The 13335-nt window shown below is 40.7% G+C and overlaps 1 protein-coding gene across 50 annotated transcripts in view; it reads left to right on the top strand.

The window, feature by feature from the left end:
• Positions 1-1567: 1567 nt before the first annotated feature.
• LOC118398736 (TGF-beta-activated kinase 1 and MAP3K7-binding protein 2-like) overlaps positions 1568-13335 on the top strand; it is a 71614-nt gene continuing 59846 nt past the window's right edge. For 47 of the 50 annotated variants that reach the window (XM_052471106.1, XM_052471102.1, XM_052471090.1 and 44 more), the window contains exon 1: positions 1568-1897. The gene's annotated coding sequence lies outside the window, so the exon portion shown is untranslated. The remainder of the gene's footprint in view (positions 1898-13335) is intronic. The other 3 variants (XM_052471110.1, XM_052471109.1, XM_035794386.2) reach the window with 2 other exon arrangements.

The following is a 13335-nucleotide window of genomic DNA, read 5'->3' as shown; positions in this document are numbered from 1 at the left end:
AAAAGACCATGGTGAACAAAGGGCACATATATACAAATACAATCAGTGGGAATATAGAGGCCAGTTGTGCATAATGAAAGTTCCGGAGAGATCCGTGACAGTAGGTGTTGATGCAAATCAAGTTGGACGTTAAAAAAGTGGAAATTGCAAACTTTAGAAGCCTTTTTAAACCTTGAGTACACCACAGATTTGAATTTCCTGCTGTGCAGAAAATGATCAGGAACAAAAGATTGATCAAATAAAGATCTGTAGCTGCCATCCATGTTCTTCTCTGAAGGAGTGAGGAGCTGTTTTCCAGAGCATGAAATCGGTGATGAATCGTGAGCAAATTATGACTGACAGACGGATCTACAAATAATAATGAGTAGTTATTTATGATGCAATGTGATTTGTAGATCAGTTAGTTGGCAGTCGCTGATTGCAATGCAGTCAGCCCAATGTGTGAATGATGCCCCCTAAACACTTGATTGCCCAAAGTGAACCCTAATAAGCCACACAGCCCTATTGACCTCCTCCTCACTCCCATATGTCCTCATTAACCATGACAGGTACCAGGAATGTTAAATCCCCACTTCCACTTCCCAGTTCAATTATGGGAGAGTTTGGCATGTCATTAAATTTATGTTAACACTGAATAGTTTTGTTCCATCTTTGATGTGTGAATGCTCTCACTACATAAAATCATGTCACGAGGGTAAGCCTGATGAGGAATGGCGGCTGGTGGCATGGTGATTGGGCCAGTAACCGAAAGGTCGCCTGTTTGAATCACTGAGTATTTGCCAATGTTCACTTGAGCAAGGCACATAACCCTAATTGCCCTTGTAAGTCGCTCTGGATAAGAACATCTGCTAAATTACTAAAATACATGTTTTTATATAAATAGGGTGGGATCAATAAGTATAGAAATACCTACATAATTACAGTAAAGCAAGATGTTTATGTCCATAAGAGTTATTTAGTACTAGATCAATAACCACTGAACCCTTCGCAGAACACCGTGGGTTTTTTTCCTTGCTCTTTTGTAGCTCTTGCCTCCCCCGGAACTCCTCTCTTTGGGGATCAAAAACACACAGTGACTACCCAAATGACCATTATAACCTCCCACTGGCTCCCAGCTTTAGTATAGCTGTCCTCTTGAGGGGAGGACCTGCTTACAGCTGACCACCAGCTGAAACAAGCACATTCTTTTTGAAGGTGTTATTCTGGACATCATTTTTTGTTTACAAAATCACTTACAATCTGTTTTGTCTGTTGGATACCTTTTTGAGATATTATGGGTGTGTATTATTGTTATTATGGGTGAGATATCATTGTGGGTGTGTACTTACCAATTTACAGTATTTTTACTCTAGCAGCACATAACTATTGTGACCTAATTTTCTCTGTTGTTCCATGAGACTCAGTGACACAGACCTTACCCCCACCTGTATTCCTCCCACACGTCAGTTGATAGTTTCCATTCCAATAATATTACCACAAACTGTTCATTCTCTGTCTCTGCTTCTACAGAGGATTTAGCAATCATACTTCCTCTCCCCTAACATAACTTTCCCCTAGGAGGAAAAAATTAAAGTCTCGCGATAGGCGCTCGTTTGTGCAGCCGCCATATTCTGTGACAAGTATTTTGATTCGTATCTGTTGGAAGTAAGAAAATAGAAATTAAGGGGGAGTAGAGGGGGTAAAGAAGAAGAGCTGTCAAAAGAATTCCCGTGTCTCTGAAACATCGGGGGCTGTAGTAACCCCCCACTCGGGTCAAAACAGAGAAGGCCTGGGTACCGTAGAAACTCCGTCTACGAAGTCCACCTCGCCGCTTTTCTTTCAGCACCACGGCCCTGTGGGAGATTCGGTGGTTGAGTTTCGGGTGTTGAAGGTGGCCCGGGGAGCGGCGGCGGAGACGGTAAGCGAATGCTTCAGAATAGGCCCAGAACCAGAAGTGGTTGAAGTTGTAGTTGAGTTACTGTAAATGGAAATTCGGTCTAACAACTCGCTACTAACATGTTTGAAATGTATGTGCGAGCACATCCCTCTGGTAAGTAGAAAACGAAGAACAAACTTTCTGTTGTCGGCTTTTCAGGTGTGAAAAAGTTTTTGACTGCATCTGGTGAGCTATTTCGTTTAGCTATGTGCGATTTGTTGTGTCCAGCATGCATATGTTATTACACATTTGTAATCAAATTTAGCTGTAAACCTTGCATTTATAGTCCGCTCATTTTACAGCTGACGTGCATGTTTTGTAGCTTATAAAGGCTACACTATAGTCGCTACATTTTTCCATTGAGAGTTCTTGCAAAACTTCTTCGTCAGCCATGGTGTTCCGAGTGCACAACTAAATTGTAACACGGCCGTTATAATGCCAATATGATTTTATAAAGTGTTGTGACTTCAAATAAGTTCGATTTATTTTTTGGAAATAGTTTTCAAAAAGTTAGTTAGCTCGGTAACGTAGCTAACATAGTAGCTCGCAAGTAGCGATAGTTGGTCTGGTAATTTACCCGGACGTGTGATGCTTCCTAAATGTAACTAGCTTTAGCTGCAGTTGTTGCCAGCATCTAAATGTGTAAAACATTGCTTTACAATTATATGATGGCCTGTCTATCCTATCGGCTGCATTGATGGGCCTCCCCAAATATTGCCTAGAGACATATTAGGAGTTCCGAATGGCATAGCACAGGCCCAATGTAATAAGTAGGCTAATCGAAAGTCTCCTGTAGACTACATGTAATGAATTGTATTGCTGCTGCACGAATCGAATTACCTCGAGGTGTCAAACGCAGTAACAGTAGCCTGCCCTGTACTTTCTCATTCCCTTCTATGTAACTTATATGAAATATGTTTGCACATTCTCTCAATTAGGCTATATGTTATTCTTTATCATTTTATAATGAATTCTTCGCTCACTTATGTGATACAGATATATTTCTTAGTTAAAGTGAATGTAATCACTTAGTTTGATCATCTGAGCAGATTTGACCCATGTATTGAAATGTCCCTTCAGGAGTTTTTCAGATGAGAGGTTTGACAGCTTTCATATGGATAGGTGCAGGGGAGCATGTGTGGGAGGTGGGTTTGACACATTACAATAATAATATATTTACTATCTTACCTTAATTATAGTTTGTTATCTACAAAGACATACAAGGTTCAGGCCTTGTTTGCAATGGTTTAATGTAGCCTATTTCGCTATTTGTGAACACTTTGCTCATAGTGTCTTTCAAAATAATGAATACTTTATCATGTGCCCTGGCCTTTATAGGCTACATGTCAGCCAGTAACTGTTTTAACCACAGATTGTTGTTGCTCACTTGGAATTAAACAATATTCCCCTTGTAAGGCTTTTGTTTTTGAATATTTAGGGCAAATCAATCATTGGAATATGAAGCTCAGCCTTCAACCACGGTAACTTTATGGATACACAACAGGTATACTATCTCCATGCATAGTAGTTGTCACTGCACACAAGGACCATCTTGTTATCTTGCCCTATTTTTGTCCATTAATTCAGCTCTCTTGATTTAACTCTCTTCCAAATAATTGGGTGGTATTCCTGATATTCCATGTAATTAAAGTAAATGCCTGAATGTTCCTTTGTGGTATTCCTTTTGCTACAAAGTTAAAATATTTAAAAGTGATTTGTCAATAGCCTGGCTGTAAAGGGTCTAGTGCGGTCCATTTAAATTACTACTAGGCTTTCTAGAATCTCTTCTCTATTGGTCTCCAATGGTTGTGTTGGTGTTGCTGATAGTGGTTTGGGTAGAGTATTATTCATTAGCAGCTTGTGCCTGTCTTGACTTGCAGTCAACATTGAACTTCCTGACCAATAAGCTGCCATGGCCAACTGTTTATAGGTGCAGACCCCTAACTGAAACCATGTGTGCCTGTAGCTGGGCAAATATATGTCGCTCGCTGAGAAAGGCCTGCTGATTTGCCACTCTTTGGGGGTGATAGTCTCACGTTTTACTCTGATAAGCGCTAATCCACAGATAAATCACAAGTTCGAACAAGACGATGACTGGAGTGGATGGATGTTCTGTGTAGGTCTTCATCAGAGATAATGAAGTTGTACATTCAGTTTTTCAATTATTTTGAAAGTGCAGTGAGGGGAGCACAGTATTTCTTCAATGACTTGGTGTTTTGTGAGTGTGAATGAAGGGAGATTAGGCTAAACATTTATATACAGTGTTGAGTTAGTGAATAAGAATGAAGTTGTATGATGTTGTTTGTAAGCTCACGGTCAAAGTAATGTCTCCCTGCTTAGTTTCCAAATGTGCCGTTTGCAAACACACATTGGAAAAGGTAGATAGATGTTAGTCAACCAAAGCTGAAAAACAAAGAAAATTCATTGTGTCCTTTTTTATTTAATGGACTAATAGTCAGTTCCTGTTGCTGTTGTATCTTTAAGGCTAATGGCATGGTGTTTCAAAATGTTATGGTTCATTATTGCCAAGACTGGAATCCTCTCCTGAAAGACTGGTTTTGAGGTTTATCATTTGCACAACAACCCCTTCCCAGTCAGAGAGGGGCTGTTTTTTTGACTAGGCAGGGGGAGGGATAATTATATGAGTATTCTGGCTTGAGTACAAGTGCTAGTTGTTTGGATCAACAGTACAGAGGAAATTTAACCTAGGAAGTCATGCTGGCTTACCTTCCTATCTGTCAGACACTGGATTTGGTTGATTTTGCCACCAGAGCATTTTTCTGTCCTGTTCATAGTTTTATCAGTAATAGCTACACCGTGAAGTAGTTGGAGTGTTCTGGTAAAATGTTGCATCACAATTACCCTACCAGGTGGACACTAACGTTTTATTGATTGGTTTCATATTGCTTGTTATAGTCATGTTGCCTTATCTCTATGAGAGCAGTACGTAGTAAGTACACTATAAGGATACATCACATTATGCCAAGTGCAGCAGTCTGTCTCAGGAAGAGAGAGACAGAGCCTCTGGCTTTAACCCTCCCCCACCCTGGCCTGTGTGTGGCTGCCTGGCTGTCAGGAAGAGAGACTCAGTTGAACCCCCCTCCCCCTGGTAAAGCAGCTCTCTAACTCCTTAGCTTCAAATGGAATCCTCCCATTTCACATGGTGGACTTTCCAGTTCAGTGGTTAAATTGCATGCATCAACTGAGTATGACACTGCAAAGGTTACGTGGACTGACTCTACCACCATTAGAGCCTAGTTGCAAGAGGCACTTTGCATTACTGAATCATTACACGTAGATAAGGTTATTTGACACATTGTTGGAATACCGGCGTGGTAGATTTTGCAGGGTCCGCTGCAAGTAATCGCTCAGTTCAACGGATTCCAATCACTTGAGGCGAAGTGTGGTTAGAGTTTATTTTTTACTTACAAAAAACAGTAAACACAACATTGTAACATGACATAAACCAAAACAGTAGAACAACCACACTTTTACACATTTTACTTGATAAGAGAAGGACATTGCTAAAGAGTGAATCTTTAAGAAATGGGGTTTATAACTAAGTCGTGAAATTGGGGAGTAACACACGGTTATGACAGAACAATCCTCACAGTGGCAGAATAAATAGTTCTTAACAACTGTGTCATTTAAAGCAGCTAATCTAGTTAGCTCTCTGATTTTAGCTAAATCAAAACAATCACAGAGCATGATTTTTTTGCTCTCCTTCATTTGCTTGAATTGAAGAAGAAAGGTCTCAGTCATCAGTAGTAATGGGCCAGCTCCTTTTGTGTGACTGAGCACAACCATGACGTCTCCGGGCTGTTCTACCAGAGCACACTGACAGGACCACAGTGTTTCTGTCTCTGGATGTGTCCCAAATGGCTCTGGTCAAATGTAGGGCTCTGGTCAAAAGTAGTGCACTATGTAGGGAATATGGTGTTGACAGGAGCACAGGGCCTCTGGCTCTCGCTCAATTCAGTTTTAATTTAAGGGGCTTTATTTGCATGGGAAACATAAACAAAAGTGATTAAAAAAATAAAAAACAGTAAACATTACACTAAAAAAAAGTTATATTCTGCCAGTTATAGGATCTGTTTGATGTGAACATCACATATTTATCTCTGACTCAGGCAATGCAAATAGTTGAAACTTTAGGTATAGGCTTATGTCTCAAGAATTGTTGATGTGTTTATGTGAGTGAACTTGCTCAACCTCTCTGTGGATGTCTTTTGGTGCATAAAGGATGCGCTGTTTGCCTGTTACTGCACATGCTGTAGTCAGCTGTTTTGAAAGTAATGAGAGGTATTAACTTTTTGCTCACTGACAGGGAGGAAGTAACCTTGGTTGTGGTTTATCGCGTAGATCAGACAACCTCTCAAGTTTAGAAAATGTATAAACTATACCACGATCAGGTGAAAACACAATTAACCATTGTACTGCCACCCCCCCAACCACTTTGCTTTTGTAAATGCTGTGAGAGATTCAGTTACACTTTGTTGGTTCTGTTTTCATGCCTCTGGGTGCTCAACATGCTGTGTGTGCAGTCAAAGGTGTTATTATAGTATAGCTGCCTTTTTAGTATCTGTTGCCTCAGGAAATGGGAGAAGTGTGCACCACATCCTATAGCGAGACTGTGCGCTCTGCCCCCCTGCTTGACCGTGGGTACTATTTTCCCCTACTTAAATCAGTCTGCATTCTCCTCCTTAAATCACGACAGTATGTTTTCCCCTAAAATCAGTCCCATTACTCAAATCAATGCATCTTCTCTTTTTCAAATTAGCCTAGTTTGGTCTCAACTGAAATCAGCACGCGCTCCCTTCAGTTTGTATTCTGTCGGCTGAGCCCCTAATGTAACATGTCGTATTCAAACCAGAACTTTCCTATAGTAGGTACTGTATCCACTTGGGAACCATATGTTTTTTATAGATAGTCTAGTTCTGCTGAATGTCTTTGAGCACGTTCCAAATGGCACCCTGTCCCCTATATAGTGCACTATTTTAAAAGTAGTGCACTATATAGGGAATAGGGTGTCATTTGGGAATCACGCTTTGACAAACTTGTAAATAGTTCAGTCAGTGGAACCAATGTTCCTAAAATAGCCCTCCTCAGCAACACAAGCACTTAATCAGCATAGAAAACAGAAGAATAATTAGAGAGCATGCTTTTTCTGCTAATTAAGTGTTTTTCAATTTTCCTTTTCCTTGCTGCATTTACATCCCAAATGGCACCCTATTATCTACATAGTGTACTACTTTTGACCAAAGCCCTATGGGCCCTATATATGGTATATGGTGCAATTTGGCATACAACCCAGGAGGAACTCTGCTATGAAATAGGATAGTAGCACAACCATCAATTAAAGAAATATAAGAGAGTGCCTCAGCTGGGTTTCTTTGGATGTAGCATTTAAAGTAATTAAAAACAGAACAGACTCGTGTGTTAAAAAGGGATGTTTGGAAAGACAGGAGTGCAAGTCTCGAGACATGTTTATTTAGCATTGTTAGAGAAATGCTGTATTGTGCACTTAAAGGGCAATTCCATCACTTTTCAACTTCATTTTCATTATCTCCAGCACATACATACACTACATGACCAAAAGTATGTGGACGCCTGTGGACATCATTCTAAAATCATGGGCATTAATATGGAGTTGATCCCCCCTTTGCTGCATCAGCAGCCTCCACTCATCTGGGAAGGCTTTCCTAGATGTCCGGAACATTGCTACGGGGACTTGCTTCCATTCTACCACAACAGCATTAGTGAGGTCGGGCACTGATGTTGGGCGATTAGGCCTGGCTCGCAGTCGGCGTTCCAATTCATCCCAAAAGTATTCGATGGGGTTGAGATCAGGGCTCTGTGCAGGCCAGTAAAGTTCTTCCACACCGATCTTGACAAACCATTTCTGTATGGACCTCGCTTTGTGCACGGGGCATTGTTATGCTGAAACAGGAAAGGGCATTCCTCAAACTGTTGCCACAAAGCACAGAATCTTGTAGCATGTCATTGTATGCTGTAGCGTTAAGATTTCTCTTCACTGAAACTAAGGGGCCTAGCCCGAACTAGGGTTCGTTTTTTTGTTGTTGATATACAGGTATTGATGCATGGACCGGTTTGGGTTTTTACTTTACACTCTATAATGGTATTTGAATGTTTGGTTTGTTAAATGTGATATGCAGAGTGTAATGCCCATTTTTATAGTTTACTTCGCTACTTGAGTCGTCTCTCTCCGCTCTTTCTCATTTCTATACCGCTTTCCACACAGACCTAGCCGCGTCCCCTGTCACTCAAGGAGCGCATTTGATGTTCCTCAACCACGAGACACTTGCGTTCAGTCTGCATGGTCAATGCAGCATATGCAGTTGATCAACACTGTTGATGACAATGATGCCGTTTTCACTTGGCTTCTTAATATAAATCTACTAGCGTTCTATAATCACATTATTCGTTTGTGTTTCATACATCTGCAAACAGCTAGTTTGTCTTTTCTTAGCAAGTTGTTCCTAAATCTTGTTAGCCTCTGATTGTTAGCCGCTAATGCTAATCGCTAGCTAGCCAGCTAATAAATGTACTGAGTAAGAGCAAGCGTAATTAGCTATACAGTCTGATAATACCAGTAATGGTGTAGACCTAAATCAGCATGTTGTTTGTTCAACAGTGTCTTCTAAATTAAAGAGGTAAACGCAAAGCAAGAATATGTTAGCTACATGAAGTAGCTAAGAGAAAACTTTCAATGTAGCCAAAGGTGTTTCCTAGGGGACCCTATAATCTATCAACACATTAGTTCCTACCCTGTCACAATAAGTCCTCCCTGGCATTTTGATTCGTTGTCATGTCAAACAACACTGTATTAAAGTGCCCACTATCATATTATAACTATATAATTAGAACAGACATTCTATTCCAATGATTCCAAAAGTTAAGTGTTTTGCTGTAAATCGCAAGTCAAATTGCAACATGTTTATTTTTATTTATTTATTTCACCTTTATTTAACCAGGTAGGCTAGTTGAGAACAAGTTCTCATTTGCAACTGCGACCTGGCCAAGATAAAGCATAGCAGTGTGAACAGACAACACAGAGTTAAAAATAAGGCCCAGATTGCTTGCCCGTATCGTGCAGCCCTACATTGCAGTGTGGAAATGATCTCAAATGCAGAAATGTATGAAAATTATGACATATTTTGGGGTTGAAGTTTAATTGAACAGTATAGAACAATCAGAATAGAGAAGAACTCATTGAAATCACTTTGAATGTATGTGTTGCCACCCTAGGATCTCTCACTACTCAGAAATCATTTACATTGGATAACCTGAATGACGCTAGAATGTTTTGGAGGGCTATTAAGTTTATGTCTGGAAACAGTAATGTTAATGAATTATCTTCATCTGTATTGAAGGACTTTGTTGCTGTAAATGACAAAACTGAAATGCTGAATTGTTTCAATTAGCACTTTGTATCATCTGGTAGGCTGTTTGATTCAGTGTCCTCTGTCTCTGTACAACCCTGTGTGGATGAACCAGTGAGAGCTTAGCTTTTTGCCATTCTCAGTGCAGGAGGTACATAATGCCCTGAAATCCTTAGATCAGAGAAAGCCTGCAGGTCCTGATCTTTTTGTTCCCTGATTTTGAAATATGGCAGCTGATTTCATAGCTGAACCACTTACATATCTGTTCAATTTAACCCTGGAATGTAATGGAATTCCAAAGATCTGGAAATCAGTATTTCTTTCACCACTTTTAAAAGGGGGAAATCCAACTCTTTTAAATAATTATAGGCCAATCTCAAAGCTGTCACCCCTGGTGAAAATACTTGAACCCCTTGTGAGTGAACAGCTAAAAGTGTTTTTATATACTAACTCTATTTTATCAATGTATCAATCAACAAAAAACAACACTGTCTCAATTTTTATTGATCTCATCAAGGCTTTTGATACAGTTGATCATGCTATACAATTATTATTATTTTTTAATACCATGATATAATACTTTGGCCATATCACCCAGCCCTAGCCTGAACCATGAAAAACAGTCCCAGACCAGTATTCCTCCTGCACCAAACTTTACAGATGGCATTATGCATTGGGACAGGTATCATTTTCCTGGCTTCGGCTAAACCCAGATTTGTCCATCGGACTGCCAGATGCTGAAGGGTGATTGATCACCCCAGAGAACGCGTTTACACTGCTCCAAAGTCCAATGGCGGCATGCTTTACACCTCTCCAGCCGACTCTTGGCATTGGGCATCTATTTATTTTTTATTTATTGTACCTTTATTTAACTAGGCAAGTCAGTTAAGAACAAATTCTTATTTTCAATGAGACTTGTGTGCGGCTGCTTGGCCATGGAAACCCATTTCATGAAGCTCCCGACGAACAGTTATTATACTGATGTTGCTTCCAGAGGCAGTTTGGAACTCGGTAGTGAATGTTGCAATTGAGGACAGACGATTTTTACACACTACGTGCTTGAGCACTCAGCCTACCACTTCGCGGCTAAGCCGTTATTGCTCCTAGATGTTTTCACTTCACAATAACAGCACATACAGTTGACCAGGGCAGCTCTAGCAGGGCAGAAATTTGACGGACTGACTTGTTAGAACAGTGCCACGTTGAAAGTCATTGAGCTCTTCTACTGCCAATGTTTGTCTATGGAGATTGCATGGCTGTCTGCTCGATTTTATACACCTGTCAGCAACAGGTGTGGCTGAAATAGCCAAATCCACTAATTTGAAGGGGTGTCCAGATACTTTTGTGTATATAGTGTATGTGACATGGGGATATTTCTGCTTTTTGTAGAAAGATGTATAAAGTTAAAAAGTTCTACCCAATTACATCATCAAAAGTTAAGACATTTAAACAACTTTGATTTTCAAGCACTGTAAGATTCGTGGTGACATGGGGAGTAAGAAAATACCCTCCGCTCTGGCTAAAAACTCATTGCAGGTTTTGAATATCACCGTTTCTTTCGTTTTAACCACAGATCATAGAAATATGCTGTTTTCACATATGTAGACACTGGTATGGTGCTGGAGAGAATGAATATGAGGTGGAAAGTGGCAGAATTGCCCTTTAAGCAATGACTTTCCAGTTTTCATTTATGAGCAAGCAGTAGGTCAATGGACTTGGAATAGTCCAGTGGGTTTTGGAGAAAAGGGGGGCTATGATGATATATGCTGTATCTGTCGTCATTCTGTTGTCATCTTCTTTCAAACAGTTTGAATGACAGGTTGCACACACAGGAAGACAGAGCAGCAGTGACCATAACATTGCACACCATGGGATTAAGGAGACTGCAGCCAGACACTGTGGCAGGATATGTGTGTGTGACATACAAACACTTCCTCTTGTCAAGGACAGTTGTGATAACCACCTCAACTCTCACGCTAGCCAACTGGCACCTCATCCTCCCCTTCATATTGATTTACACTGAATAAGACACTCCATTGTCAATGCAGAAGGACTGCCAAAGAAATAATAGCAGCATTGACGATGCTAACTGATAGCTTGCTTGTCCTCATAAATTGAAAGATATTTGTTTTTCATGAATTGTGGTGCCAGTTTATCATACTAGCATCAGTCAGTCTGTACAATCAATTCCATTCCTCCTCCTTACAGCTCAAGGACACTGTGAACCCCCTTCTCTCCCGAGTCTCCCCCAGGTGTGTAATATTGGGTCAGTCTTGAGTGGAGTCTCTCATCCTGCACCAGTAAGGGGTTGTGAGGTGGTGCCTCTACTGTTGTCCCTCCCTCACTACTCTGTGACATGCTCTGCTGTGCTCTCAGGCAGCCCTGAGGCCCCACAACGCCACCCGAAGCCACACAAGACAACATGGCGGTGGTGGATTCAGTGGAATTAGGGCATTGAGCTTGTATTTATTTAGAGGAGAGGAGGCCAGGAAAGCCTTGAGGGGAATTGAGCCAAGATAGATATGCTGGTGCTGGCATACTTGTCTATCTATCTGATGTGACAGTGAATGGTTTAGAGGAATGTAGCTAGCACCTGATCGTGGACACTGGTGATGGCTTCCTCTGCAGGCAGCTGACTGCACACGTTTCTGGGTGGGAGCCGCCCCCAATTTGTGTGTACACACACAATAATTTGCCAGTAACAGATGACATTCAAATTCTGACAATCTCTGATTTAGTTAATACATTTGATGATACAGTGGTAGCAATGCATGGTTATAACATCTACAGAAAATACAGAAATGTCAATGGTGGAGGTGTTGCTGTTTATATTCAGAACCACATTCCTGTAAAGCTTAGAGAGGACCTCATGTTAAATACTGTTGAAGTAATATGCTACAGGTTCATCTGCCTCACCTAATGCCCATTCTTGTGGGAAGCTGCTATAGACCACGAAGTGCTTAACAGTCAGTATCTGGAAAACATGTGTGAAATGCTTGATAATGTATGTTATATCAACAGAGAAGTAAGTCAAGCTGCCCACTCAAGAAAAAGTTTCAAACTGTAACCAGTGCCTGCAATCTGGTTCAGGTTACCAGTCAACCTACCAGGGTAGTTACAAACAGCACAGGAATGAACAGATGCCTCACAAGTCCTCAACTGGCAGCTTAATTAAATATTACCCGATAAACACCAGTCTCAACGTCAACAGTGAAGAGACGACTCCGGGATGCTGGCCTTCTAGGCAGAGTTGCAAAGAAAAAGCCATATCTCAGACTGGCCAATAAAAAGAAAATATTAAGATGGGCAAAAGAACACAGACACTGGACAGAGGAACTCTGCCTAGAAAGCCAGCATTCTGGAGTCACTCTTGACGTTGAGACTGGTGTTTATCGGGTACTATTTAATGAAGCTGCCAGTTGAGGACTTGTGAGGCATCTGTTTCTCGAACTAGACACTAATTTACTTGCCCTCTTGCTCAGTTGTGCACCGGGGCCTCCCACTCCTCTTTCTATTCTGTTTGGAGCCAGTTTGTGCTGTTCTGTGAAGGGAGTAGTGCACAGAGTTGTAAGGAATCTTCAGTTTCTTGGCAATTTCTCACATGGAATAGCCTTAATTTCTCAGAACAAGAATAGACTGACAAGTTTCAGAAGAAAGTATTTTTTTCTGGCCATTTTGAGCCTGTGATCTAACCCACAAATGCTGATGCTCCAGATACTCAACTAGTCTAAAGAAGGCCAGTTATATTTTTTCTTGAATCAGGACAATAGTTTTCAGCTGTGCTAACATAATTGCAAAAGGGTTTTCTAATGATCAATTAGCCTTTTAAAATGATAAACGTGGATTATCTAAACCAAACGTGCCATTGGAACACAGGAGTGATGGTTTCTGATAATGGGCCTCTGTAGATATTCCATAAAAAAATCTGCAATTTGATGTTATTTTAATGGACAATTTTCTTTGTTTTTCTTTAAAAAACAATGATATTTCTAAGTGACCCCAAACCTCTAAGTGACC

The sequence above is a fragment of the Oncorhynchus keta genome, chromosome 19 (assembly GCF_023373465.1).
Source record: "Oncorhynchus keta strain PuntledgeMale-10-30-2019 chromosome 19, Oket_V2, whole genome shotgun sequence".
Lineage (NCBI taxonomy): Eukaryota > Metazoa > Chordata > Actinopteri > Salmoniformes > Salmonidae > Oncorhynchus > Oncorhynchus keta.
The sequence above is the reverse complement of the archived record's forward strand: the minus strand, read 5'-3'. Positions and strand labels throughout refer to the sequence as shown.